A 27744-nucleotide genomic window follows, 5' to 3' on the forward strand; every position below is an offset into this window, starting at 1 on the left:
TTTCTATTTCATTTCTTACTTCTCATCACAGTACAAAGCTATGCTTCCCCCTGTCCACATGCATATACCTCTATTGCAGAGATCATTCTAATTTACCAAGTCAACACTTTTTGTTGTTGACTAAAGCCTATTTTATAGGAGAATCTGGAATACAAGCTATTTCTGCACTATTGAAGATACCGAATTTACTGAAAAAAAAAATAATAATAAATAATGAAGGTGATGTGACTTACCAAACAAAAGTGCTGGCAGGTCGATAGACACACAAACAAACACAAACATACACACAAAATTCGAGCTTTCGCAACAAACAGTTGCTTCATCAGGAAAGAGGGAAGGAGAGGGAAAGACGAAAGGATGTGGGTTTTAAGGGAGAGGGTAAGGAGCCCTCTCCCTTAAAACCCACATCCTTTCATCTTTCCCTCTCCTTCCCTCTTTCCTGATGAAGCAACTGTTTGTTGCGAAAGCTCGAATTTTGTGTGTATGTTTGTGTTTGTTTGTGTGTTTATCGACCTGCCAGCACTTTCGTTTGATAAGTCACATCATCTTTGTTTTTAGATATATTTTTCCCACGTGGAATGTAAACCAACTTATCAATGTGTAAAACCTATTCATATTATTGTCATGATGTATGTGTCACTTATGTACCAATTTACCAATGTATAATACTCAACCATAATTCTTGTGATGAATCTATAACTTATGAACCAATTACCATCGTATAATGTTCAAACATATAATTGTCATGATGTACAAATTATTTATGATTCATTTATCATGCATTCACACCTAAGTGGTGAACACTTACCAATGTATAATACCTAACCAAGTTTTGTCATGATGTACCAATCATTTAAGATTCATTTATTGTGTATTCAAACCCAAGTGGTGAACACATACCTATATATAAGGCCCAACCACATAGTTGTTGGTGCTGTTTCAATTACTTATAAAGCATAACTAATGTGATGTATTAGTCACTTATTCAAGTTATTGTATATTGTCACTCAAAGCAATATGTAACTGCACTCTTATGTCTCATTCTGTTGTTGTTAGCACTTACTGTGAAGGGAAAAGCAACAACTGTGTTGCACAAATATTCCTGAAAAAAATACATCAATTAATGTTTGAATGATTGTAAAGATGAGAAAGTGAACCGTTGGAAGTATCTGGACAAATGAAAAATGGAAAGATTGGACATTGCAAGTGTCTGGACAAATGAAAAATGGAAAGACTGGACATTGGTCAGACATTTAATTCTATATATGTAAGGTGAATTATGTTAACTGCTGAGGAATTGTACGCCAAGAATTTACTTGTACTATATTATAATAATATATTTGTTATTCAGTACTATATGTAAAAGAATTTACTTGTACTATATTATAATAATATATTTGTTATTCAGTACTATATGTAAATGTCAATATAAACTGCAGAGAATAGTGCCTTAGCACTTAAAAATCTTAGACTAGTATGATTTTAGTGATATGTTATCAAACAACAAGTTAAAATTACATTATGAGGTTTAAGACAGGAAATGTTTAAGTATGAACAGTTGGAATTTTGCTGAATTGAACTATTCTATTAAAAACAATCAATTACACAATATACTGATGGTCATAAGGAGTGGAGTATGAGCCACATTTCAGGTTTTGCAATGAACTTCCGACAAGCAGAGATCTACAGTGTACTTCAGTTCAGTGCTCTTCATTGCACTTAGAGGAGATATAACACTTTGTTATATTATGGTCTAATACTTGGTATACTTGCCAAACATAGGAGGTGGCTAAATACAAACTAATATGGATTTTGAGTATTGTAGTATCCGATACTAATATTCGTTCCACAATGCTTCGCCAATATTGAGAAAGAGTTATACACACCAGTGTCTCCATTGCACTCAGCAGAACCTGGAGGATCTAATGACAGACATAAATATACAGAAACAAGACCAATTCAGCTAATTTCCAATAGATAATTTTTCTGATTGAAATAGATTTACCTCATATTCATGTTGTAATACATGCTACAGACAAATTCTGCGAATTAACTTGTTCTTCCTTTGTGCTATTAATTAATATTTTGTTTAATCTAGTTGGATCTGATACAAAACAATTTATGATAATTTTACATATTTTTCGCAAATTGTTTGTTCATCCAATTGATTGTAAAATGAGGACTGTTACATAGGTCTGTCAGAAAAGGTTTTGTTCTACTTTCAGTTTCACAAATCCTTTTGGGAGTTGTTGAAATGTTACAGTCTAATTGAAACTAATTTAAACACGTAAATTTTAACTACAAATAAGTAATTTCTGAAATTGAGATGTATGGAAATATGTACTTGTGAAAAAGTTATGAAGAAAATAATTATGAAATCTCAACTACACTAATGTGTAGAAGCTCTGTAAATGAAGGGAACATTTTCCATTAAGGGAGTCTCTAGTAATTAATAAAAAATGTAGACGTATTATTGTAATTTCTTATTCGAGAATTTTATGTCCATTTTAATTGTTAATTAATGAAAAGATGTTTCTAAACAATGCCCAAGATTGTTCGGGATTGTTAAGAAAGTATAAATAGTTACAGCCATGTTGGCAAGGGAGGTCAGTACTTTGATTTTGGACAGAGAGCATGTAGCTTGTTGTCCATAGTTTATTTCATTATTGTAAGTATGTTACAACTTATTTCAGATTTGTCAAGGTGCCTTTATTTTGAAACTGTAATAAATATTAAATGAAACACTACACTTGATTAAATATTGTTTTTGCTTTATAGTAAAAACCTACAGTTACTGTTCCAGGACATCTGCTGCGACAGATTACCAGCTACGATGAGTAAAAGTAACCCATAAGAATGTTATAGTTCCTATTAGGAACTCTATTTTTCCAATACTATTTCCATTAAATATGTTACTTAACAGCACTAATGAAATCAGAACATACGTTAATTGGTTCCCTAGTTCACAAAACAGATGCTGTCCACCCATAAAATCATTAATTAGTGTCTGTATGAAAACCTGACCATCACTAAATTGTTACATTATGTACTGATCTTTTCTTGTACGAGGACTGAGAACTGTGTTGACACTCTCAATTAATGTTTCATAAATTGCTCTCTAACGTATTCAAATAAGTACATCTGTTCTACCTGATTTAATCTCAGTGGTCATATTTTGAATAACTACTTTATTCCTTTTTGGTGGCTATAAATGTGTGTGTTGATTTTCATTTTTACCAAATGAAACAGGTAATCCCAATAGTGTGATTTCTTTTCCTCCACAGTCTAATACTGCTAAGTAAGGTTTCCCTTGACAGTATGATACACTCTCTAAAAGCAAATTATAAACCGTGTTATAGTGTGACTTCACACACACCATGCAGATGCAGATGAGTGAAAGGCAGAACAGCTTAGTCCTCTAAAACAATGTTGTGTTTAGTAAGCATTTCAGCAGTGATCAAGCAAAACAGCGTAATCTGTTTCCTTCTTGTTTTTAAGGTTTTATGAGAGGAGCAAACTTCGGTAAAGTCTCTGGTAGTGGTCAACACATTGTGTTTGTGTATAGGTGAGTACTTAAGGGAAACTTTAGCAAAAAATACTTATCTTTATATAAATTTTGTTTTAGGTAAGCATTTGAGAGTCACTGCATTACAAGTTTCAATAACTACCTTTTCTTAGGACTGTACAATAAACTGATACTGCAAAATGTTCATCTGTTTCAGAGGTATTCCCTGTATCACACAATTTTTAACTAATTAAACTCAAATTTTAATACTGAAAATGAGTGTCTGAAGACCTAACTTTCATGGTGCATAAACTATACTGAATGAAACTCAATGTTGCTCACTGTCTACCATATTATACTGGTGTGTTGCCTAGCCTACCTCCAGTGTCCTTTTACTGGTTTACTTCAACTCCTGTTTGTGTAATTCTGATGGTAACTTCACATCTTTTTCCTCAATGGGATGAAATCAACATAATACAACTGTTTGGATCTGCTTGATTGTTCTTTACTTAAGCTGTTACTTCTACTTCACACTGAAACAATTGCATTAAAAATTACCACTGCCTGGTTGCTGACACTTAATAAAACTTATAGTAAGCACTGCACACTTGCACTCCATAGGGCAGTGCAAACAGTTGTCTAACAATCAAAATAACAAAATCAGATAACAAGTCACTTCAACTGAAAAGAACACTGTCAACCTAACATATTATCTCTGCAGAGACAGAATGATAAATGCAAAATGAATAACTGAGACACAAAAACAAAATAATACCCTCATACACTATCACTACTCTTCATACCCAATAATGAATCATTTCTCAACACTTCCACAAATCTGACAAATGGTTCAAATGGCTCTGAGCACTATGGGACTTAACTTCTGAGATCATCAGTCCCCTAGAACTTAGAACTACTTAAACCTAACTAACCTAAGGACATCACACACATCCATGCCCGAGGCAGGATTCGAACCTGCGACTGTAGCGGTCGCGCGGTTCCAGACTGTAGCGCCTAGAACCGCTCGGCCACTCTGGCCGGCCTCAAATCTGACAAGAAATACCTATTTTGTATACAAAATGCAGTTAGTCACTGGACCTCAGGACATGGGGATGCTTCTTTCCTAAAGCATACCTGGGCCCTTTGTTGTTCTTCACCTTCTTCACATTTTCCTTACCCTCCTCTGAAGTATTTGAAAAGAGGACTTGGTAGTATTGGATGGGACACACAGCTGTGCCATTGTATGGCTTTTTTTGACCAAGATGTACTACCAAAGTATGATCAGACAACTGGATCTCTGCTTTCACAGGAGAAGTTACCCATGTAATAGGATAGAGGCCCTCATACTGAGGTGTGGATTTCTTACTTTTTCCTTTCTTGACCAGCAGATTTCAGAGCAAAACAAGGCCTAAGGGTTGTACTGGGAAGTGTAGTTCCTTTATTTCTGTGTTGCAGCTGTTTCTGAGTAGCCTCAGATTTGTTTTGTTTACCGGGTTTCCAGATGGTGTTAAGGCAGTGGGGCAGATCAACTCCAGGTGCAACTTATCAAGTTCAAACGGGGAATTCATGAGTCTCCCATAAATTGCCTCACAGGGCAGATATCAAGTTGATTAGTGTATACGACTATGGTATGCAGAAGCTACATAAGCTACATATAAGTCCCAGTCCAAATGTGCTACATTTACATAATAGGACAGCATTCAAATGACACTTTCGTGGACACTTTCAAGACAACCGTTAGCTTTGGCTTGAAAAGGTGTCGTGTATCATTTTTTGACTGTCAACAATTTGCACACTTGTAAAACAAGGCAAACATGAAACTGGCTCCTTGGTTAGTCAAAATAGTGTCCAGATTTCCATATGGTAGATGTAAATGATTGACAAAGGCACATGTAATAGTTTCTGAAGTCATATCTGCAACTGGTACTAATGTAAGGTACCTGGAGAAGTGATCTATGATAGACAGGAAGTATTTGTTATTCTGGGTGATTTGTGGAAAGAGGTCAGTGATGTCTAGGGCACCATTTTGGGATGGTTTATTGGTTTCTGAGAGAGAAATTTTGGTCCTTGGTGGAGATGCATGGCAAACAATACTGTATGTATTTCTGAATTTCTGTCTAGCTTTCCACCAGAAACAGGAAGCTATCCTAGCATTTGTGGACATTGCCCATTATGCCTGGAAACTTTCACGAGAGTGCACCTTGATGCACTATTCTGTTACCCAGTGGGTTCTTACTGTATAAGATAACATCCTTGGTGGTGAAATCTGAATGGGAAGGATACAGGTGACATTCTACAACTCTTTCATGTGCTTCTTTTGGCTCTTCTGTGGAAGTATCATATGTCTTAACAACCCTTACATTACAGATTAGTCCATTAGCATTCTGATATAAACAACCTGGCTTCTGGCAAATGTCATAAATGTATTCCAGTAGTTTCAATGCTGGCAGAGTTAAGTGACTACTGGGGTCCTCACGAGAGTGCACCTTGATGCACTATTCTGTTACCCAGTGGGTTCTTACTGTATAAGATAACATCCTTGGTGGTGAAATCTGAATGGGAAGGATACAGGTGACATTCTACAACTCTTTCATGTGCTTCTTTTGGCTCTTCTGTGGAAGTATCATATGTCTTAACAACCCTTACATTACAGATTAGTCCATTAGCATTCTGATATAAACAACCTGGCTTCTGGCAAATGTCATAAATGTATTCCAGTAGTTTCAATGCTGGCAGAGTTAAGTGACTACTGGGGTCCTTTAAGCTTAATGTCCACATAAGGGTGGCACGATCAGTGACCATGGTGAATTTTCGCCTGCACAAACAGCATTTGAAATAGTTTACTTCGAAAAAAAGGGTCAGCAACTCTTTCTTGGTAGTCCTTGCTAAGTTCATCTGCCTTGAAGCATGCCTTTCTTCTCCAATATACTCCTGACTAAAGACAGCTCTGAGTGCAACAACCTGAAGTGTCCATTGAAAGAAGAAAGGGTTTTTTAAAATCTGGGCAGATCAGAAAAGGCGAACCTGTCACAACATCCTTAATTTTTCTCTTGGCTACCTCCCACTCTTCTACCCACTCAGCAACTTTCTTCAACAACTTTGTCAAAGACTTGCCACCATAGCATAATCCTTTATGAAATAACAAAAGTAGTTAAATAGACCAATAAATGACTTTAAGTCCTTAACATTTGTGGGGGCTGGAAAATTGTCAACTGCTTCTGTTAGTCATGGGTCTGGCTTAATTCTGCACCAATAATATGCCCCCTGTACTGGAACTATAACTCTGCAAAAGAACACTTTTCTACTTTCAAGCTTAAATGGGCACTTTGCAGGCTGGACAACACACTTCTTTACTTCCACAGATGTTCCTTAACTGTTCTTGAAAAAATATTACATCATCTAAATACACAGGACACATAGTGGACTTCAAAATTCTCAATAACAAGTCAGCAAATCTTTGAAAAGTGGCAGACACATTCCTTAGACCAGAAGGCATATGGAGAAATTCATACAGTCTGGAAGGAACAACAAAAGTAGTCTTTTGTTGATCCGGTGCTGCAATTGGAATTTGGTGACAAGGGTGGCAGTTTTTTAATCTATCCAGTGTTTTGTAGAGGGTAAGTGTCAGGGGTGTGACCTTATTTACCACTCTAATACTGACACACAGATGATAGGTTTTCTCTCCACTGACTGACTTCTTCAGAACTGGTGATGAGCAGGGAGTTGCAGAGGGTTGAATTATCCCTTATGTATAGTTTCCTCAACAACTGATTGTAGATGAAATGGTAGCCTGTGCAGTTTCTGAGTGATTGGTCTAGCATCTCCTATGGGGATTTCATGTGGAACGAGATCAGTTTTGGTAAATACTGCCATTCCTCAAATAGCCACACATATTTCTCCAGAACTGGGTACAAAAGATTCTGTTCTGGCTACGTAAATGAGCTAATTTCTCTCATAACTGATTCCACAATAAAGGCATAATTATATGAACCTTTCTCTGTGCCAACTGCTTCTTCCTACTCTGCTGAAACCATTTCTCGTTCTGAGTGACTTCTCCAATTGCTTCCTCTCCACTAGCCAATAAAGTTCAATGTGGGATCTCTGCATCTCTCTGACCAAAATCGTCAACACACATGAGTACTCAAATCCTCTTTCCTACTACTTCTGCTTTACTTATGCTTCCTTTGACATGTCATTCTGGTTGACCAAGTCAGCTAGAAAATGCAATCTTGGCAGCATCAGAGTTTTGACATCAATCCACAGAACTTTTTCTACACCTCTGCCAATTCTGACAGGGATGCTAGTTTTTAACACCCACGTATGCAGTTCTATCAGAACCTGTGGAGGAGGCCTCACAGCACAGGTTCCTCACGACTGAGGTGCACACCTACTGTCAAAACAATGACTTATTTTAATGATCTGCACAGTTCATTACTTGAAAACAGTTTAGTAAGTCATTCCCTAAAATGACAATGAAATCTCGTCTGTATTTCCTCACCTTTCTATGTCAAATTCTTACTTTCCCCTATCATTCTGCAAATCTACCAGTCAGGTACAAGCAGGAATTATCTCTTCACCTAAACTACTTATGTTATAATGTGGAAGCCTGAGAGACACTTATCATTTTGTGAAACAAATAAACACTAATCTGAGCTCCTGTATCTATTAACATTTTGACAGTCCCTCCTCTGAGCTTGCCTTCTAATACTATGTTTGCCATCTTATTCATTTGTCCCTTTCTCACTGCATTCACTGTTCTTGTGGGGGATGAGGGTAGGTGGCAGGGCTTGCCCCATGCTTGTTTCCCCACTGCGCACCTGCTTTTTTCCATTGCAACCTCTCATCCACCCATTAATTTGCAGTGTATTCTACTATGGAAAGCTCCACCTATAATTCTGCGAGCAGCCATCAATTGCATGCCCTATTACATGACATTTTGTTCAACAAGGAAAACAACACTCAGCCGTATGGCTCAGTTTTGCACACCACTGACAGTATCGTTTCTACAGCATAGCCAGTCTCATGGGTTAATGTAATGAGGTGGGAGATGCCATCTTAACCTCAGTCTCCATCTGTGGATATATTCCATGAATAAATACATGAATAACTCTTGCTTCAGCCTCTTCAACTAGAACTTCATCATCATATGTGGAATCTTTGCCCAGTGCACGTGTACAGCAACACAGCATTCATATTCTATCTGCAAAAGACTCGAAATCTTCACTGTTTCTCTGGTGCACAATGGACAACAGATCTCGGTAATAATTGATGACTCTTTTTATCAGAGTAGCACTCTGCTAACCCCTTTGCCAGGACATCAAAGACTGTTATGTCTCGCAAGGCATAAATGAACTCTACAAAAATGTGGACAGAGTTTCAGTTTGCTAACATTTACTAAAAAAATTATCAGGGCAGGAGCAGCTGTGTCCAAGATCACAGACATTCTACAGAAAGGCAATGACACTTTGGCCAGGTTTTCCCAGAAAGGAAGGAAAAAGTAAGGAATAAACAAGGCTGCAAGAATGGTACTAGGAACATTTGGTACATATGTCTCAGTTTCCACTGCAGTTGCTCAAAACGTGCTTGCAGTAATTTGGCTTGCTGCCTGTCTAGTTTTGCATTTGTGTTGATGTACTAGGGTAGCAATCTGTTACTGTAACTATTTTGCGTAGTAACAATTCATTAACCTTTTCTTGGATAAGACTGGCATTATCTGTCTCAGCATTACTGGCAGTAGCAGCTTCTTGCCATCCCTGCGGTCAATTCAGCCCACAGCATTTACCACGCATAGTTATAAAATTTAAGGCCAAAACTTCTGGAGGCCAAAGGCATCACAAAACAAAAGAAGGTCTGAACATGTAACAACACAGAAACTGAACTGGGATGATGTCCAGCAGCAGCAGCACACTGAAGAATTGCAGTATGAAGTAAGTGTGTGTAGCAGTGGAACTTATATTCATCTTTCCATCATTAGAGAGATGTGGAGGTGGTAACATTGGAGACAGCAGAAATTTGGGTTGTGGTGTCAGCAGTAATGGAGTCATGGGCATTGGCTTCAGTGCAGAACCCCGGCAGACAGTGCAACGACAATGAGATGGAGCACCAGCCCCCAATGACAGTGGAGTTGGTGAGGACTGCACTGGGTTGTTTAGGTGAAGTGCAGGCAGTGATTGCTGAGTCTCGTTGTGGTAAGGAAGGAACTGATGTGGCCAGACACTTGGCAGCACAAGTAGCACCTATCACCCATGCACATACATGCGCAGTGAAGTGTGAAAGAGCGTGTAAGTGCTAAGTGAATGAAATGGCACAGCGTACGAGCTCTCTCTCCCTTTAGATTATTAGGTGGCAAATAATCACAAAAGGTGTGTCAACCCACATCAAATGGTAAGTTCTATCCCACAGATAATACTAGTTTGTGTAGGGATGGCTAAGTGAGAATGGAGGTGGGATATGGGCACACTGGTGCGTTAGGAAGATTCCTTGAGATTGAATATCATAACAAGAAAATTTAGCTGTCACATCTGGAGTTTATTGTCTCCAAGCACTAAATTTATGGGATACAGGTGACATATGCTGTTGCTTCATGAGGCTGCTGCAGCCAGATGAGGGCATGATGCCCTAGGCGAGAAACTAGGAAACATGTCTAGCTGTAAGGAGAGCTGTTAGGAGAGAGAGCATTGGTGTCTTTCGAACACTCCTTGCTGGCCTGTTCAACATCCACCACGTGACAATTTCCAGCTTTCCTATTGGCCAGTAGAGGGGCACCTTTAGGTGTCCCTTGGTCAGCAATGCCCTCAGTATAGCATCCCATCAGTAGAACTCCTGAACCGAACATGGGCAGGAGTGCATCGAGTAACATCCAGTATGCACCAGCCCAGGTCTGGTCATTGCTTCATCATAGGGTGTTGTACCAGAATTGTAAAACAGAATGGCACAAAAGATTTTGAAAAGATTTCCTCAATCCTTTAGATATCCCGCTGAGTCTGACTGGTCAACATGCATATTACATTCAGCAAACTAGGTAAAGAGGCAGTAGCATATTATTGCAATGAGGAACTAGAGATATTTAGCTCTGGACAGGGGCCTGTACAAGAACTATGGCTCAAACTTAAAAGAACAGTTGACTATGCACTGGCTAGATATGGACCTAGTAGAAAAATTAATCATTAATGATGGGAAGGACCTACCATGGTATACAGTAACTGTGAAGAAACTTCTAGAAAAGCAGAGATACTGCATTATAGGTGTAAAATGAAGCATAAGGCTAGAGATAGAGAGATGCTGAATGAAATGCATTTGGCTATCAAGAGGACAATGTGTGAAGCCTTCAATTACTGCTGTAGCAGAATATTATCAAAAAATCTCCCACAAAACCCAAATAAATCCTATTCATATGTAAAGCTTATTAGTGGCACCATAGTTAGTGTCCAGACACTAATTGATAAGACAAGAACTGAAACTGATGGTAGAAAGGCAAAAACAGACACACTTAACTCTGTTTTCAAATGTTACTTCACAATTTAAAATGCAGGAGTATGCCCCACTTTAATCCTCATACCACTGCAAAGATGAGTGAAATAGATATTGTGTCAGTGGTAGCGGTATTGTGAAAAACCCTTGAGATAAGCTCAAAGACTGGATGGAATCCCCATCAGATTCTATAATTTGCAGCTGAATTAGCCCCTCTTTTAACCATAGTGTACTGTAAATCGCTCAAGCGAAAAACTGTGCTCAGTGATTGGAAGGAAGTGGAGGTCACACCCATCTAAAAGGAGGGCAGCAGAGAGGCACAAAAGTGTCATCCAGTATCCTTGACATCCATTTGTTGTAGAATCTTAAAACAATTTCTGAGCTCGGATGTAGTGAGGTACCTCAAATAAAATCACTTCCTCCATGCCAACCAGCATTGATTCTGAAAACATCAATCCTGAAAAGCCACAGATCAAGGTAGTCAGATGCAGTATTTCATGCTTCTGAAAAGCATTTGACTCAGCTCTGCGCATATAAGTACATGGTATGTTGTATTAATGCAAATTTTGGAAATGTGTTGAGCATTTCTTGGTAGGGAAGACACACAGTAATTGTGTAGAATTAACTTCAGGGAAGTGTGTTGGGACCGTTGCTGTGCAGAAAATATTAATAATAAGTCAGACTTTTTGCAGATGATGCAGTTGTCCACAATGAAGCACTTTTTGAAAAAGGCTGTACAAATATTCAGTCAGATTTTGATAGCATTTCAAAATGGTCCAAAGACGGTCAATGTGCTTTAACTGTTCAGAAATGTAAAATTTTGCACTTCATAAAATGAAAAGACAAAGTATCTTATGAATACAATATTAATGAGTCACAGTTGGAACCAGGTAACTTGTATAAACATCTGGGTTGAATAATTTTCAGGGATATGAAATGGAATGAAAACATGTGGTCAGTTGTAGGTAAACTGACGGCTTCATCGACTTCCACATTATTGATATATAGTGTATTCCTTTACTTTTATTAATGATTATCCAGTAGTGATTGCCAGTACATGAGGTACTTATAGGCATTTTATTTGTTGAGAATTACATTTGGCTGAGTTGATAATTTCACAGACAGCAGATCAAAGTGGGCTGAAGGGAACCACTAACTTAACACAGTTTGCAAAAGGCATTGCCGATGCGTGATAGGATAGCATCTGGTGAAAGCTGTTGTCTGTACTGGACAAAGCGATGGGATGCCCATTGCGAGCCAACACAATGTGGACATTAGGTAACTCTGCAGCTGTCCAGACATCTGTAGAGTCGTTGAACTTCTGAATGACTGCTGCTCCCACAGTCATAAAATGTTTTCTGTGGTGAGGTCATTGCAAATTATAGTAAATGTCCTGGGAAGGAGGGCAAAGAGAATGCAGAGAATATGGCGCCATGCTGCTGATAGGACAACAATATACTGGTTGACACTGTGAAGGCTCTGTGAAAGCTACACGTATTTATGGCTTTGCTCGCAACAGAATATGGCAGGTGAAGTGTGAAGATTCTATAAGAGTGAGACTAACTTTACTGTCCCAAAAATACATGTAGATAGCTCCTCATGTATATAAAGCAAACAGGAATCTTAAGATGGTTGTAGGAAGCAACTTGCTAATGTGCTCCTTTAAGGCACCAACAGGACAGAGCCAAAACACATTCCTTTCCTTAGCTGTAGACCTATGGGCATGAAAATGTGGGAATTTCATTGGTCAATCTGGTCTCACGTAGTAGTTTTGGAAAATTATTGAGAAGTGGGAGGACACTTCAGGAGAATTGACACTTGCTATTGGATGACTGTTCTTGAGAGTTCAGGATTTGCTCTCAAAGAAGGGGCAAACGTTACAAGGGAAGACAGGAGGAACTAAGGTGGCTCTTCATCCACTGCTAGTGGGAAAATAACTTAAAAAATTCTGCTCGGTGTGAGAAATAGTCATTTCACTTTGCTGCTCCAACTGGAGCATGATGTAAAGTTTGCGTTAGGTAACTTTACAGGATTTACAAGCATCATCCAACACAGTGGTCACCGACAGCAGCACTGGCGGACAACACAGCAACACATATTTAAAAAAATGTTAAGATATGCAATTGGCTTTTGCATGTATAGGTCACAATATACTCAGTAAACATTGGCATGTTAATGAGTAGGAGAAAGATGTCCTTCTGGCTTGCACACTTTTATGAACTCAAATTTTGGCAATCACTGTCACTAGATTGTGGAAATTGATCAGAGTGCTAATTATGTAATAACCTACTTATTGGTTCCTTGTCTTGATTCTCCATCAACCTTAGTTACTTGTAACAATGCTATGAAAAGGATAGATGCTACCCACCACGTAGCGGAGATATTGAGTTGCACATAGGCACAATGAAAAGACTGTCAGAAAATCAGCTTTTAGTCAATAAGGCCTTCTTCAAAGAAATCTCACTTTTTGTAGTGCCTATCTGTGACTCAGAATCTCCACTATATGATGAGTTGCAACTATCCTTTTCATAATATTGTTACATTCTACCCTGGACACTGTTTACTTACTGTGTTTCATGCTCTTATGATAATTATCAGTGACCAGATTGTTATTAAACATGCTAACTACTGCACTTGTTTTGTGTGAGAATTTATAATAAACAATAGAACTTATGGTAACTGTGACTTTCATTACATACATAGCTCACCTGGTCACAAAATTAAATTAAGATGTCACTATTCCACCACCCTTTTGAAGTCTGCAGGACCATCATTTAGGATTAATAAAAAAATTCTTGCACAACAAATGATGGTTTACAATCTTCATTGTATAGCTACATACTAATACAGGTTAATTAACTAAAGGAGTAGGCACTAGGGCAGTACAAAGCAAGTTACAGACTTCCGTTTATTGCTAGATTTCTAGGGAAATGAAATCATTTTACAAAGAAACTGCTAACAAATCACTCATTTGACCATTGCCAGATAATGCTCAAGTGTACGGGACCTGTGACAAATATGAATAACAGGTATGCAAGAATGGCCATAGGTTTGTTTGATCAGTGGGAGAGATTTGTTTGATCAGTGGGAGAGCACTAAGAGATGCGGAAAAAACTGAGCTTGGAGATAAGATCCCATGAAACGTACTTGATAAAATTCAAGAACCAATTTAATTTATGAATCTAGAAATATACTACAACCTTCTATGTCTTCTGGGGATCATGAGGACAAGATCAGACTAATTACAGCAAGCCCAGAGGTGTTTAAACAATCATTTTTCCGATGCTCCATATGTGAATGGAATGGAAAGAAGCACTAATAACTGGTACAATGGAAAGTACCTTCTACTATGCACTTCACAGCAGTTTGCAGAATAAGAATGTAGAAACAGATTCTGACATTCCACTGCTTACAACAAGGGCAGATTAACAGAGTGGTTCAACCTTCACTCTTGAAGCCCTGTCTCTGTACCTCTCCACAATGTTTTGATGTGTCATTAGCCCTTTAAGTGTCCATGACAGATAAATTTGTCCATTGCCTGCTTGTTCTCAGTGGGTTTGATGGATGTATCCATCAACAAAGTGGTCTGTAGCAAGCTACCAGGCAAATAAGTTTCAGGCTGGCAGGCGTTTTAATGCAGTTAATGCTTCCGTCACTAGATGGTACCTCTCAAAAGTAATATTTCTCGACCAGTTACAGCATTTCTCTCACATGTGTGCTTCATGTATGACATCAATTGTCAGACAAAAACTGTGCTTTTTGTGTTTTTAATTCTCTGTTTACTAGTTAATGACTCTTTGTCATGGCAGAATAAGCTGTTTGAGATTTAGAAATGGAATGGAGCTTTTTAGAAAGTGATGACAACTTCAGTGAGAGCTCTGTAGTTGGAATGGCAACTGGCAAAAAAATTAAATTGAAGTGGATTCATTGCAGCACTGTAACAGGTACTATAAAATGATTTTGTACATGTTAGTTTAGCTCTTTAGGGCTTTTGTTTACTGGTAAGTGTTGCAAAAATGATTTGATGAGTTGTCTTCAATGTTTTATAGATAACTCTCTGTGCAAAACAACAGCTGACTAAACAAACTTATATACAGATCAGTATGCAACTTCCACTCCCAAATTAGCACCAAGATCTTGAATTTGCTGCTGGCAAGAAACAACATTTGATGAAGTGAAGACACTGACTGGAATATTCATTCCTCAGGGAATTCTGTACAAGCCAAAACACAAATTGTACTTTTTCTAGCTGGCACAATTGATACACAATCCTTTAGGAATCTAATGAAAGGAAAAAATTCCTCTTTTGTTGAAATTTCTCCACTTTGCAGACAATACATTGTATGAACCTTTTGGTATTGTGCATAGAAAATTATTCGAAGTTCAGATCTGTTTATATGTCACAAAGGGACATTACTGTTGATAAATCTATGTTGTCCTGGAAAGGATGTCTTGGATGGAGAAATTTCATTCCTTCAAAGGTTAGGAGACTGGTATCAAATTTTATAAATTATGTCAAAGTTGTGTGCCTTGATTGTTTATACTGGTAAGGACACACAATTACGTCTACACGCATAAGAATCAAGAATCTTTATTCACCGTAAATCATTTCACAATGTTATGGGTTTCATCAATTTGATACAAGATAAAGTATATACAATGCACAGTAGTACAATGTGTAGCATTAAATATCGGTTCTACAAAGTTTATGCAGTACATAATAATACAATTAAAAGTAACAGTTTTTAAAAGTTAATATAATAATCTGGTAAATCAAAGTATTCTTTAATACTATAAAAAGGGTTATCTGTTAACCAGTTGTACCACTTATGTTTAAAACTAATTATATCCATGGTCCAAGCAAAGACTGGTAACTTATTGAAAATTCTGAGTGGGTTTACTTTGTGAGAAGTTCCAGTCATTGCTAACCTGTGCCTAGGTATATCTAACTTCAATTTAGCCCTAATATTGTGGTCATGAACTTCCCCCCTGACAATAAGTTCTGTCATATTATTTTTAATGTGAAGTCCTGCAACACACAACAGTAAGTATTTTGAGCCTGGTGAAGAGTGGACGACAATGTTCCAAATGACCTGTCTTACAAATTAAACGCAAAACTTTCTTTTGTATTTTTAAAATGTTATCAACATGGGGAGCATGTCTCCATATAATAAGGCCATAAGATATATGCGATTAGAAAAGTCCAAAGTATGTCATTCGGAGGTAATCCATGCTTACTGCATCCCTTAGTTTCAAAAAGAGGTATGCTACCCAAGATATCTATTTGCAGACATGATTTATATGTTCTTGCCACTGAAATTTGAAGTCAATGCAAAGTCACCATATACTGCATGGCAGAGGATACTTTATATCACTACTAGTCATTTCCTTTCCTGTTCCACTCGCAAATGGACCGAAGGAAAAACGACTATCTATATGTCTCCATACTAGCCCTAATTTCTCTTTGTTCTGTCTTCACATTCCTTACAAAAAAAGTATAGTGGCGGCAGTAGAATCATTCTGCAGTCAGCTGCAAATGCTGATTCTCTAAATTTTCTCAATAGTGTTTCATGAAAATAGTATCATCCTCCCTACAGGGATTTCCATTTGTGTTCACAAAGTATCTGCATCATATGTGCATGTCTGTCAAACCTACCAGTAACAAATCTAGCAGTATGCTACTGAATTGCTTTGATGTCTCCCTTTACTCTGACCTGGTGGAGGTGCTAAGCACTTGTGCAATACTCAAGAATGGGACACACTAGTTTTCTATATAGATGAGCTACACTTCCCTAAACTTCCCCAATAAACCAAAGCCAACAATTAACCTACACTACTACAATTTTTATGTGCTTATTTCATTTCATATCATTTTTCAACATTAATCCTGTATATAAATCGAGGTGACTGTGTCAAGCAGCACACCACTAATATTATATTCAAACATTACAAGATTGTTTTTCCTGCTCACCTGCATTAACTTACATTTTTCTAAATTTAGAGCAAGCTGCCATTAATCACAACACACAGAAGTTCTGTCTAGGTCATTCTGTATTCCCCTACAGTCACTCAACATTGATACTTTCCTTTATACTACTGTGTCGTCAGCAAACAATCACAAATTGCTGCTAGCACTATCCATGAGATCATTTATGTATACAGAGAACACAAATGGGCCTATCACACTTTCCTGGGGAACTCCTGATGATACCCTTGTGTCTCATGAGCCCTCACTGTTAAAGACAACATACTGGATTCTATTACTGCAAGAGATCTTAGAGCCACTCACATACCTGGGAACTTATTCCGTATAATTGGGCCTTCGTTAACAGTCAGCAGCAGGTCACTGTGTCAAACATTTTCCGGAAATCTATGAATATGGTATCTGTCTGTTGTCCTTAATCTGCGGTTTGCAAGATATCATGTAAGAAGGAGACACACTGAGTTTTGCATGAGGGATGCTTTATGAATCCAAGCCAATCTGTGGAGAGAAGCTTCTCTGTCCCAAGGAAATTTAATATTTTCAGGCTTAGAATACGTTCATGAATTCTGCAGCAAACCAATGTTAAGGATATTAGGCCATAATTCTGTGGGTTCTTCTTTTTACCCTTCTGTGTTTGGAATTCCAATTAAAAACTTCTAGAACCTGTAGAGGGGAGTGAGAATGTAATATTTTGAACAGAAATCCATGTCTGGAAACATAACATTTCCATTCCACAATGATTTCAATTCAGATTTTTAACTCATCAATTTCTGTTTGAGGAATTGAATTAGGTGTGACACAGTATAATCGATAGGTAACAATTCGAAAGGAAACATAAAAAACATCCATTCATCACTTAAGCGCAAGCAACTCTGAGACTTTTCTCTTTCCCTCAGCAGACATGGACACATTACACGTCTGAATAGAAACAGTACATTTCTGCAGACAAGTTCCCATTCAAAATATTATGTTCGCACTCACCACTAACAGTTCTAAAAGTTTGTGACGAGAATTTCCAAACAACCTGTATAGGAGTCACCTGCACACTTTTTAGTTACTTAGGATGCTGTGCTCGGCTATACATTCACAATAAATGCAAGCTAAGTAAGAGGCCAACTGGGATGAAGATAACTCTCTATGATACCAAACTGAGAGTCCATCCAGATCTGGTGTCTTACTTCTTTTCAACTCATTCATTTTGTTCTCAATTCCAGGAATGCCTGTTACTATGCCTTTAATAAGGGAGTAAGGGAAACTGTCAAACGATTGTACAGTAGCACAGTCCTCCTGCAAGAACTATTTCTTAAATGAGAAGTTTAAAACTTCAGTATTCCTTTTGCTGTCTTCTATTGCGACACCAGATTTGTCAAAAAGTGATGGGATCGAAGCCTTCAACATACATAGGACCAGAACTTTCTTTAAGGTCAACCCTAAGTTATGATGGTGGATGTTGTATGCTTCACGCATTGGTCTTTTTATGAATACATGAATTTCTACTAGCTTCTGCGTCCTGACATCCATTATACTGGAACTAAATAATGTCCATTCATTATCTAAGCAGGATGCTAACAATTGCTTATCTGCTCTTTCAAGCATAAATCCTCTTCTATTCTTCTTGATGGGTTTATTGACTTTAGTAAGCACTGTCGTTATGGTATCATGTTCCCTAATCCCTGTCCCTATACTAACACTCTCCATAAGGTCAGACCTGTAGCTACAAGGTCTAAAGTACACTCCTGGAAATGGAAAAAAGAACACATTGACACTGGTGTGTCAGACCCACCATACTTGCTCCGGACACTGCGAGAGGGCTGTACAAGCAATGATCACATGCACGGCACAGGGGACACACCAGGAACCGCGGTGTTGGCCGTCGAATGGCGCTAGCTGCGCAGCATTTGTGCATCGCTGCCGTCAGTGTCAGCCAGTTTGCCGTGGCATACGGAGCTCCATCGTAGTCTTTAACACTGGTAGCATGCCGCGACAGCGTGGACGTGAACCGTATGTGCAGTTGACGGACGTTGAGCGAGGGCGTATAGTGGGCATGCAGGAGGCCGGGTGGACGTACCGCCGAATTGCTCAAAACGTGGGGCGTGAAGTCTCCACAGTACATCGATGTTGTCGCCAGTGGTCGGCGGAAGGTGCACGTGCCCGTCGACCTGGGACCGGACCGCAGCGACGCACGGATGCACGCCAAGACCGTAGGATCTTACGCAGTGCCATAGGGGACCGCACCGCCACTTCCCAGCAAATTAGGGACACTGTTGCTCCTGGGGTATCGGCGAGGACCATTCGCAACCGTCTCCATGAAGCTGGGCTACGGTCCCGCACACCGTTAGGCCATCTTCCGCTCACGCCCCAACATCGTGCAGCCCGCCTCCAGTGGTGTCGCGACAGGCGTGAATGGAGGGACGAATGGAGACGTGTCGTCTTCAGTGATGAGAGTCGCTTCTGCCTTGGTGCCAATGATGGTCGTATGCGTGTTTGGCGCCGTGCAGGTGAGCGCCACAATCAGGACTGCATACGACCGAGGCACACAGGGCCAACACCCGGCATCATGGTGTGGGGAGCGATCTCCTACACTGGCCGTACACCACTGGTGATCGTCGAGGGGACACTGAATAGTGCACGGTACATCCAAACCGTCATCGAACCCATCGTTCTAGCATTCCTAGACCGGCAAGGGAACTTGCTGTTCCAACAGGGCAATGCACGTCCGTATGTATCCCGTGCCACCCAATGTGCTCTAGAAGGTGTAAGTCAACTACCCTGGCCAGCAAGATCTCCGGATCTGTCCCCCATTGAGCATGTTTGGGACTGGATGAAGCGTCGTCTCACGCGGTCTGCACGTCCAGCACGAACGCTGGTCCAACTGAGGCGCCAGGTGGAAATGGCATGGCAAGCCGTTCCACAGGACTACATCCATCATCTCTACGATCATCTCCATGGGAGAATAGCAGCCTGCATTGCTGCGAAAGGTGGATATACACTGTACTAGTGCCGACATTGTGCATGCTCTGTTGCCTGTGTCTATGTGCCTGTGGTTCTGTCAGTGTGATCATGTGCTGTATCTGACTCCAGGAATGTGTCAATAAAGTTTCCCCTTCCTGGGACAATGAATTCACGGTGTTCTTATTTCAATTTCCAGGAGTGTATTTTCATTGTGTGTGAGCCACTGAACAATCTGCTCAAAGCAGTTCCTGAAAAAGATATTCAGAACTACTTCACAAGATTGTCTGTCTGTATCACCTACAATGAGTCCACAGACATCCCAGACAGTGCTCAGAAGGTTAATGTCGCATGATTTGGACTACTCAGCATAGACTCTGTCTGAATGATACTACAGCCATTACAGCCGTGACACTTGTAAAGTAAAGACATCTGACAATTAAATTGAATTTTGCTGGTTACTTGTGTCCAGATGACTTCACCATCAGACTCGATGTCAAACTCTACAGACATAATATTTTTGTCAACTGTAGTGAACACTCACCTTCCTTTGGAATCTAACGGTTTTTCCGATACCTGTTCAATGCCTCATTAAATATTTTGGAGCTTTCTACTTCAGGTTTTACCAAGCTCTGAATATAATTTGAGTGCAACAGCTCTCCTGGAGGGTCGGAGCTCAGGAACTCTGTTATGAATGTTTTGGTAATATACTGTTAAAATTTATTCATTCAATGTGTCTTTACTTTGTATGCAACCTGATTTCACTCTTTCATACTGACTGGCGCATATTCATCAGAGGATCTCAAATATTGCCTAGCCTATAAAAAGGCTCATGTGCACTCCACAAGAACTCTGCTCCCTAAGTTGCTGCTTTCTCTGTGTAGAGCATCTCTCCTCTATCAAGAGGAGTCCTACTACTCACCATCCCATAATGCATGCCAAAAATAAACAGGCAAAACCACCACAGAATTGACAAAGACTCTTGTTGAGACCCTCCACTCAGCTCCAAAGCATAGGACCCTGATTAATTCTGGGTACAATACTGCAAACTGTAAGTTCTGCTTGCACCCCATGAGTGAGGCTAGCAGTCTTCACCAGTATTGCCAGCTGCCAGTACAAAATGAGAATGATTTTTGGAGAACATGGTTGTGGAGAGAAGCAGCGATTAGGATGATTAATCAATAATTCAAGAACAGTCTTAATCAAATTTATTATTGTTATAATACCGCCAACCGGTTTCAACCCAACGTAGGGGTCATCTTCTGGGTGTTTACATGGTCGACTGCTGGTGGTGGCACTCCTATCTACATAACAGCAGGAAACTATCCAGAAGATGACCCCTACGTCAGGTTGAAACCGGTTGGCAGTATTATAACAATAATAAATGCGATTAAGACTGTTCTTAAATTATTGAAAATGAGAATGGCCTCAGAAGCAACAGGCATCATTCATGCCAACATGAGCCACAAATTGACGATGACTGCAGCCTGCACTGTTGATAGCTATAGGCAGGGCTTACTCCAGACATCAAATGAGGCCTCCCGACAGATATACCAAGCATACATTGGATTTCTTCAAGCCCTAGACACTATTTCCTGAAGAATTTCAACAACATACCTAACACTGGAGCTTCCAATAACTAGCAAACACTTCCCCCTATGTGCCTGCTTGGACCCAGCTGAAGGAACAGCCACTTGTTGACACACAGGATGGATGGTGGCCAGTCCTCACACCGACTCTTCACCTCGAGTGACATGATAATGAATCACTCCTGTTGGGTACACTGTGAGGTGCCTCAGCAGCAGAGCCTAAGGGCAAGGCAAGAGACACCTGAGGCATTCCACGCCTTGGACCACTTTTTTGCCACCACTGCACATGGATGACCATGGGCAACGGCATTTCCAGCTGTTCCCAAATCATGGCCAGCTCTTCCTTCGTCCACACACAGCATATACACATCCTATCCACACTATAACTAAAATTTGAATGAAAACAACATGTACACAAAAAAGATGAAAACGAGCTATGATGCCTCAGACAAGGATTTTCATTACCAAACTTGTTAAAAACAAAAACACAAGTTACATGAAAACTCTGAGGCTATTGCTGACACTAGTTCACTGCACACTGGAAGACACAAACAAATGATCTACTCTCCTGGTGGTTCAGGAATGGAGGGTGGCACCTGATTGTGCTGTCTGCAATGATTCTTACCTGTTCAAAACAAGCAACAACTGCACTGCAGATGGCGAAAGCTATCCTACAGAAATGCTAAAGCATGACACTACACTTCCTAAATATCCTAAAATATAAGGAACTTAGGAGTTAAATACAAAAGCACAGCAGAAAAGTTAAATATGTAACTTGAAACTCTCCCACTGGGTCATGAACAGAGGCAGTCCCTAACTTTCACTGGCTGTTCAAAACAAATGAAACTGTACTACAACTGGTGTAAGGCTACACTACATAGCTATTAAAACATGAAAATATATCTCTCAAATACACAAACATGCAAGGATTTTCTTGTGTTGGTAGTTCCACTCACTGTAGTAAATGCATGTTAATTTTGTAAATGTCTTGTTAGAGTGCATCAGAATACAGTAAAATCACTTTCATCACCTTGTGAGGGTTTCACATATGGTTATATGAAATCTCATTGTTGCTAATTAGTTCTTGTAGTCTGTTATTTAAGAAAATTTGTACTGCCACGACTTGAGGTTCACTATGACATTGTACATTAGACAATACTTCCAAAAACATTGGTAGGACTCTCTGGTACTTAAGAATTTGATCAGACTGGTAACAGCACCCATTGAGGGAACTATCATAGGACACTGTGCCACCAAGCAGCATTATAAGCTTTATCTCTGAAAAGGAAATACATACTTAGAGTTTATCTGGGTAGGATAGTCATTTGCATAGCTCCCACCAATAAGCGTATCTTATAACTGACAGAATACCTCCTGAACCCAACTTGAAAGTGAGTGGAGATTTTTGGGCTGCAGAACTCAAATTAAATCATTGGGTCAGCAAACAGTCCATGGTTTTTCTCACAAAGCTATTAATATCAATGCCATAATAGCTGATTGGGGCTGTGCAGTTCTTCCTTGCTTTGAAAGAGGAATTTGATTGTTGCCATGGAATAGTTCATTACCACAGCTCATGTCTAGAGCCAGTGATAGAACATACTCCAGTTGCAACATGACTAGGGGGCAACTACATGACATGCCAATAGACCATCTTTGATATCTTTTTGTGGTGACCGAAAGCTGTGTCATGGTTAGGTAGGACAGTAATGCTAACAATTATCTGTGATTTTAACACTAATGACTGTGGGGCCCCTCATGAGTCTTCCTTGGCTGATAGCCTCTTACACTTTTGTGGGCCTAGTGGTATGCTTCAATGCACCCAGAATCTCAAACAAAGATCTTTTGCTTCCCCTAATAATGAATCGTGTTTTTGCCTGTTGTCGGTACTGTTGTGGTCTTCAGTGCAGAGACTAGTTTGATGCAGCTCTCCATGCTACTCTATCTTGTGCAAGCTTCTTCATCTCCGAGTAACTACTGCAACCTACATCCTTCTGAATCTGTTTGGTGTATTCATGCCTTGGTCTCCCTCTATGATTTTTACCTTCTGTGCTTCCCTCCAATACTAAATTGATACTAAATTTTTGCCTACACAAGTTAAAAAACTGAGAGGTTCTCTGCAGTAGGCCACATCTGAACATCCATAGTGTCTGCTGCCCCTGATTACAAAAGTGGAGCAAGTGCCCCAGAGGTTTCCAGCTCATGACTGTTTTGCCTCAACAGCTCTACAACCCACTGGTGTGCAACTCTCCTGCAGAGTCAGGTGATATTTTTTTATTTTTTACAGAGGTTTGCACCATTCACATAATGTAGCCAAATAATCCAAGATCTCCATTCTCCAAGACACCAATTTTTCATTGTCAGGCTATACTGTAGTCACAAGAACGTGCCCATAGTTTGTGTTTGTAGATGACAACTCACCAGCTTTAGAGCCTATTTAATGCCACACCAATGGTTACCTTGATCTAGCTGAGTTCCTTGTGATGCTCATCTTTGGGTATGCGTGAGAAAGTGTATGTAGCTTCAAGGGTGATATGAAGGCAGCAACTATTTCCCTCTCACCCACTGTTTTCAAGGGATAGAATGTTGTGTCTTGTGCCATAATATGTCTCATGCAGGCCACCTCAACTTTTGTATTTATTAAAATTTGTTCCTCCACACACCCATATGCACTGGTAGGCACAGAACAGTACACCATTCATTAGACTATTTAAAAAATAAAAAAAATAAAAGGACTATGTAATGTAAAAAACTTTAATGTAATGGTAAATCTCTTCCTTAATCCTTCTAGTCAATAAAATATTTGTATGATCTCCATATTCAATATGCTTATCTAATGGATTGATTGACTTTAGTTGATTTACACTTTACAAAATAATATTTTAGGTTATTTCACAATTACAGTTAGCACTGTAACACAACAGACATTCACAATGTGATGTCATTTAATTGTATTTCACTTAAATGTTGTTGTTGTTGTGGTCTTCAGTCCTGAGACTGGTTTGATGCAGCTCTCCATGCTACTCTATCCTGCGCAAGCTTTTTCATCTCCCAGTACCTACTGCTGCAACCTACATCCTTCTGAATCTGCTTAGTGTATTCATCTCTTGGTCTCCCCCTACGATTTTTACCCTCCACGCTGCCCTCCAATACTAAATTGGTGATCCCTTGATGCCTCAGAACATGTCCTACCAACCGATCCCTTCTTCTGGTCAAGTTGTGCCACAAACTTCTCTTCTCCCCAATCCTATTCAATACTTCCTCATTAGTTATGTGATCTACCCATCTAATATTCAGCATTCTTCTGTAGCACCACATTTCGAAAGCTTCTATTCTCTTCTTGTCCAAACTATTTATCGTCCATGTTTCACTTCCATACATGGCTACACTCCATACGAATACTTTCAGAAATGACTTCCTGACACTTAAATCAATACTGGATGTTAACAAATTTCTCTTCTTCAGAAACGCTTTCCTTGCCACTGCCAGCCTACATTTTATATCCTCTCTACTTCGACCATCATCAGTTATTTTGCTCCCCAAATAGCAAAACTCCTTTACTACTTTAAGTGCCTCATTTCCTAATCCAATTCCCTCAGCATCACCCGACTTAATTAGACTACATTCCATTATCCTTGTTTTGCTTTTGTTGATGTTCATCTTATATCCTCCTTTCAAGACACTGTCCATTCCATTCAACTGCTCTTCCAAGTCCTTTGCTGTCTCTGACAGAATTACAATGTCATCGGCGAACCTCAAAGTTTTTATTTCTTCTCCATGAATTTTAATACCTACTCCGAATTTTTCTTTTGTTTCCTTTACTGCTTGCTCAATATACAGATTGAATAACATCGGGGACAGGCCCTTCTCAACCACTGCTTCCCTTTCATGTCCCTCGACTCTTATAACTGCCATCTGGTTTCTGTACAAATTGTAAATAGCCTTTCGCTCCCTGTATTTTACCCCTGCCACCTTTAGAATTTGAAAGAGAGTATTCCAGTCAACATTGTCAAAAGCTTTCTCTAAGTCTACAAATGCTAGAAACGTAGGTTTGCCTTTCCTTAATCTTTCTCCTAAGATAAGTCGTAAGGTCAGTATTGCCTCACATGTTCCAGTGTTTCTACGGAATCCAAACTGATCTTCCCCGAGGTTGGCTTCTACTAGTTTTTCCATTCGTCTGTAAAGAATTCGTGTTAGTATTTTGCAGCTGTGACTTATTAAGCTGATAGTTCGGTAATTTTCACATCTGTCAACACCTGCTTTCTTTGGGATTGGAATTATTATATTCTTCTTGAAGTCTGAGGGTATTTCGCCTGTTTCATACATCTTGCTCACCAGATGGTAGAGTTTTGTCAGGACTGGCTCTCCCACGGCCGTCAGTAGTTCCAATGGAATATTGTCTACTCCGGGGGCCTTGTTTCGACTTAGGTCTTTCAGTGCTCTGTCAAACTCTTCACGCAGTATCGTATCTCCCATTTCATCTTCATCTACATCCTCTTCCCTTTCCATAATATTGTCCTCAAGTACATCGCCCTTGTATAGACCCTCTATATACTCCTTCCACCTTTCTGCTTTCCCTTCTTTGCTTAGAACTGGGTTTCCATCTGAGCTCTTGATATTCATACAAGTCGTTCTCTTATCTCCAGAGGTCTCTTTAATTTTCCTGTAGGCGGTATCTATCTTACCCCTAGTGAGATAGGCCTCTACATCCTTACATTTGTCCTCTAGCCATCCCTGCTTAGCCATTTTGCACTTCCTGTCGATCTCATTTTTGAGACGTTGGTATTCCTTTTTGCCTGTTTCAGTTACTGCATTTTTATATTTTCTCCTTTCATCAATTAAATTCAATATTTCTTCTGTTACTCAAGGATTTCTACTAGCCCTCGTCTTTTTACCTACTTGACCCTCTGCTGCCTTCACTACTTCATCCCTCAAAGCTACCCATTCTTCTTCTACTGTATTTATTTCCCTCATTCCTGTCAATTGCTCCCTTATGCTCTCCCTGAATCTCTGTACAACCTCTGGTTCTTTTAGTTTATCCAGGTCCCATCTCCTTAAATTCCCACCTTTTTGCAGTTTCTTCAGTTTTAATCTACAGGTCATAACCAATAGATTGTGGTCAGAGTCCACATCTGCCCCTGGAAATGTCTTACAATTTAAAACCTGGTTCCTAAATCTCTGTCTTACCATTATATAATCTATCTGATACCTTTTAGTATCTCCAGGGTTCTTCCATGTATACAACCTTCTTTCATGATTCTTAAACCAAGTGTTAGTTATGATTATGTTGTGCTCTGTGCAAAATTCTACCAGGCGGCTCCCTCTTTCATTTCTGTCCCCCAATCCATATTCACCTACTATGTTTCCTTCTCTCCCTTTTCCTACACTCGAATTCCAGTCACCCATGACTATTAAATTTTCGTCTCCCTTCACAATCTGAATAATTTCTTTTATTTCATCATACATTTCTTCAATTTCTTCGTCATCTGCAGAGCTAGTTGGCATATAAACTTGTACTACTGTAGTAGGTGTGGGCTTCGTATCTATCTTGGCCACAATAATGCGTTCACTATGCTGTTTGTAATAGCTTACCCGCATTCCTATTTTCCTATTCATTATTAAACCTACTCCTGCATTACCCCTATTTGATTTTGTGTTTATAACCCTGTAGTCACCTGACCAGAAGTCGTGTTCCTACTGCCACCGAACTTCACTAATTCCCACTATATCTAACTTCAACCTATCCATTTCCCTTTTTAAATTTTCTAACCTACCTGCCCGATTAAGGGATCTGACATTCCACGCTCCGATCCGTAGAACGCCAGTTTTCTTTCTCCTGATACATTTAGGCAAATTCTTCCCTCATTCCATAGGTCCCTCTCTGCATGTGTATAGGCTACAACTAAGATAATGTAATGTAAAATGTAGTGTAGGTTTTATAGACGGAGAACGTTCTCCAGTAAGACATGGACTGAAGGCTTTAAGGAGACTCAGAGGTCCTATGTGAAGTTTATGGCATGAATGTTTCTCATCTGCGTCTGTATTACCTTGATAGCACCTAATTCTGTATTGAACTGATGCGAGAAAATGAAAATGAAATAGCAATGGCAACCAAGACTGCATACAACTTACACCCACACTTGCGTAACATTTAATTCTATTCATTCAACATTCTCTAAAATAACTGCAGGCTTCTCATGCAGAATTGTGGCATTCAAATCCACCCCTTTGTAAGGACTGATATTTTTCCA

At 39.5% G+C, this 27744-nt stretch overlaps 1 long non-coding RNA gene across 1 annotated transcript in view; it reads left to right on the plus strand.

Annotated features, from left to right (window-relative positions):
* LOC126456920 (uncharacterized) overlaps positions 1-27744 on the plus strand; it is a 325667-nt gene that overhangs the window by 124449 nt on the left and 173474 nt on the right. The window contains exon 2 of the long non-coding RNA XR_007585412.1: positions 3499-3565. This is a non-coding gene — a long non-coding RNA (uncharacterized LOC126456920). The remainder of the gene's footprint in view (positions 1-3498; positions 3566-27744) is intronic.

Source organism: Schistocerca serialis, chromosome 2, assembly GCF_023864345.2.
Source record: "Schistocerca serialis cubense isolate TAMUIC-IGC-003099 chromosome 2, iqSchSeri2.2, whole genome shotgun sequence".
Taxonomy (NCBI): Eukaryota; Metazoa; Arthropoda; class Insecta; order Orthoptera; family Acrididae; genus Schistocerca; species Schistocerca serialis.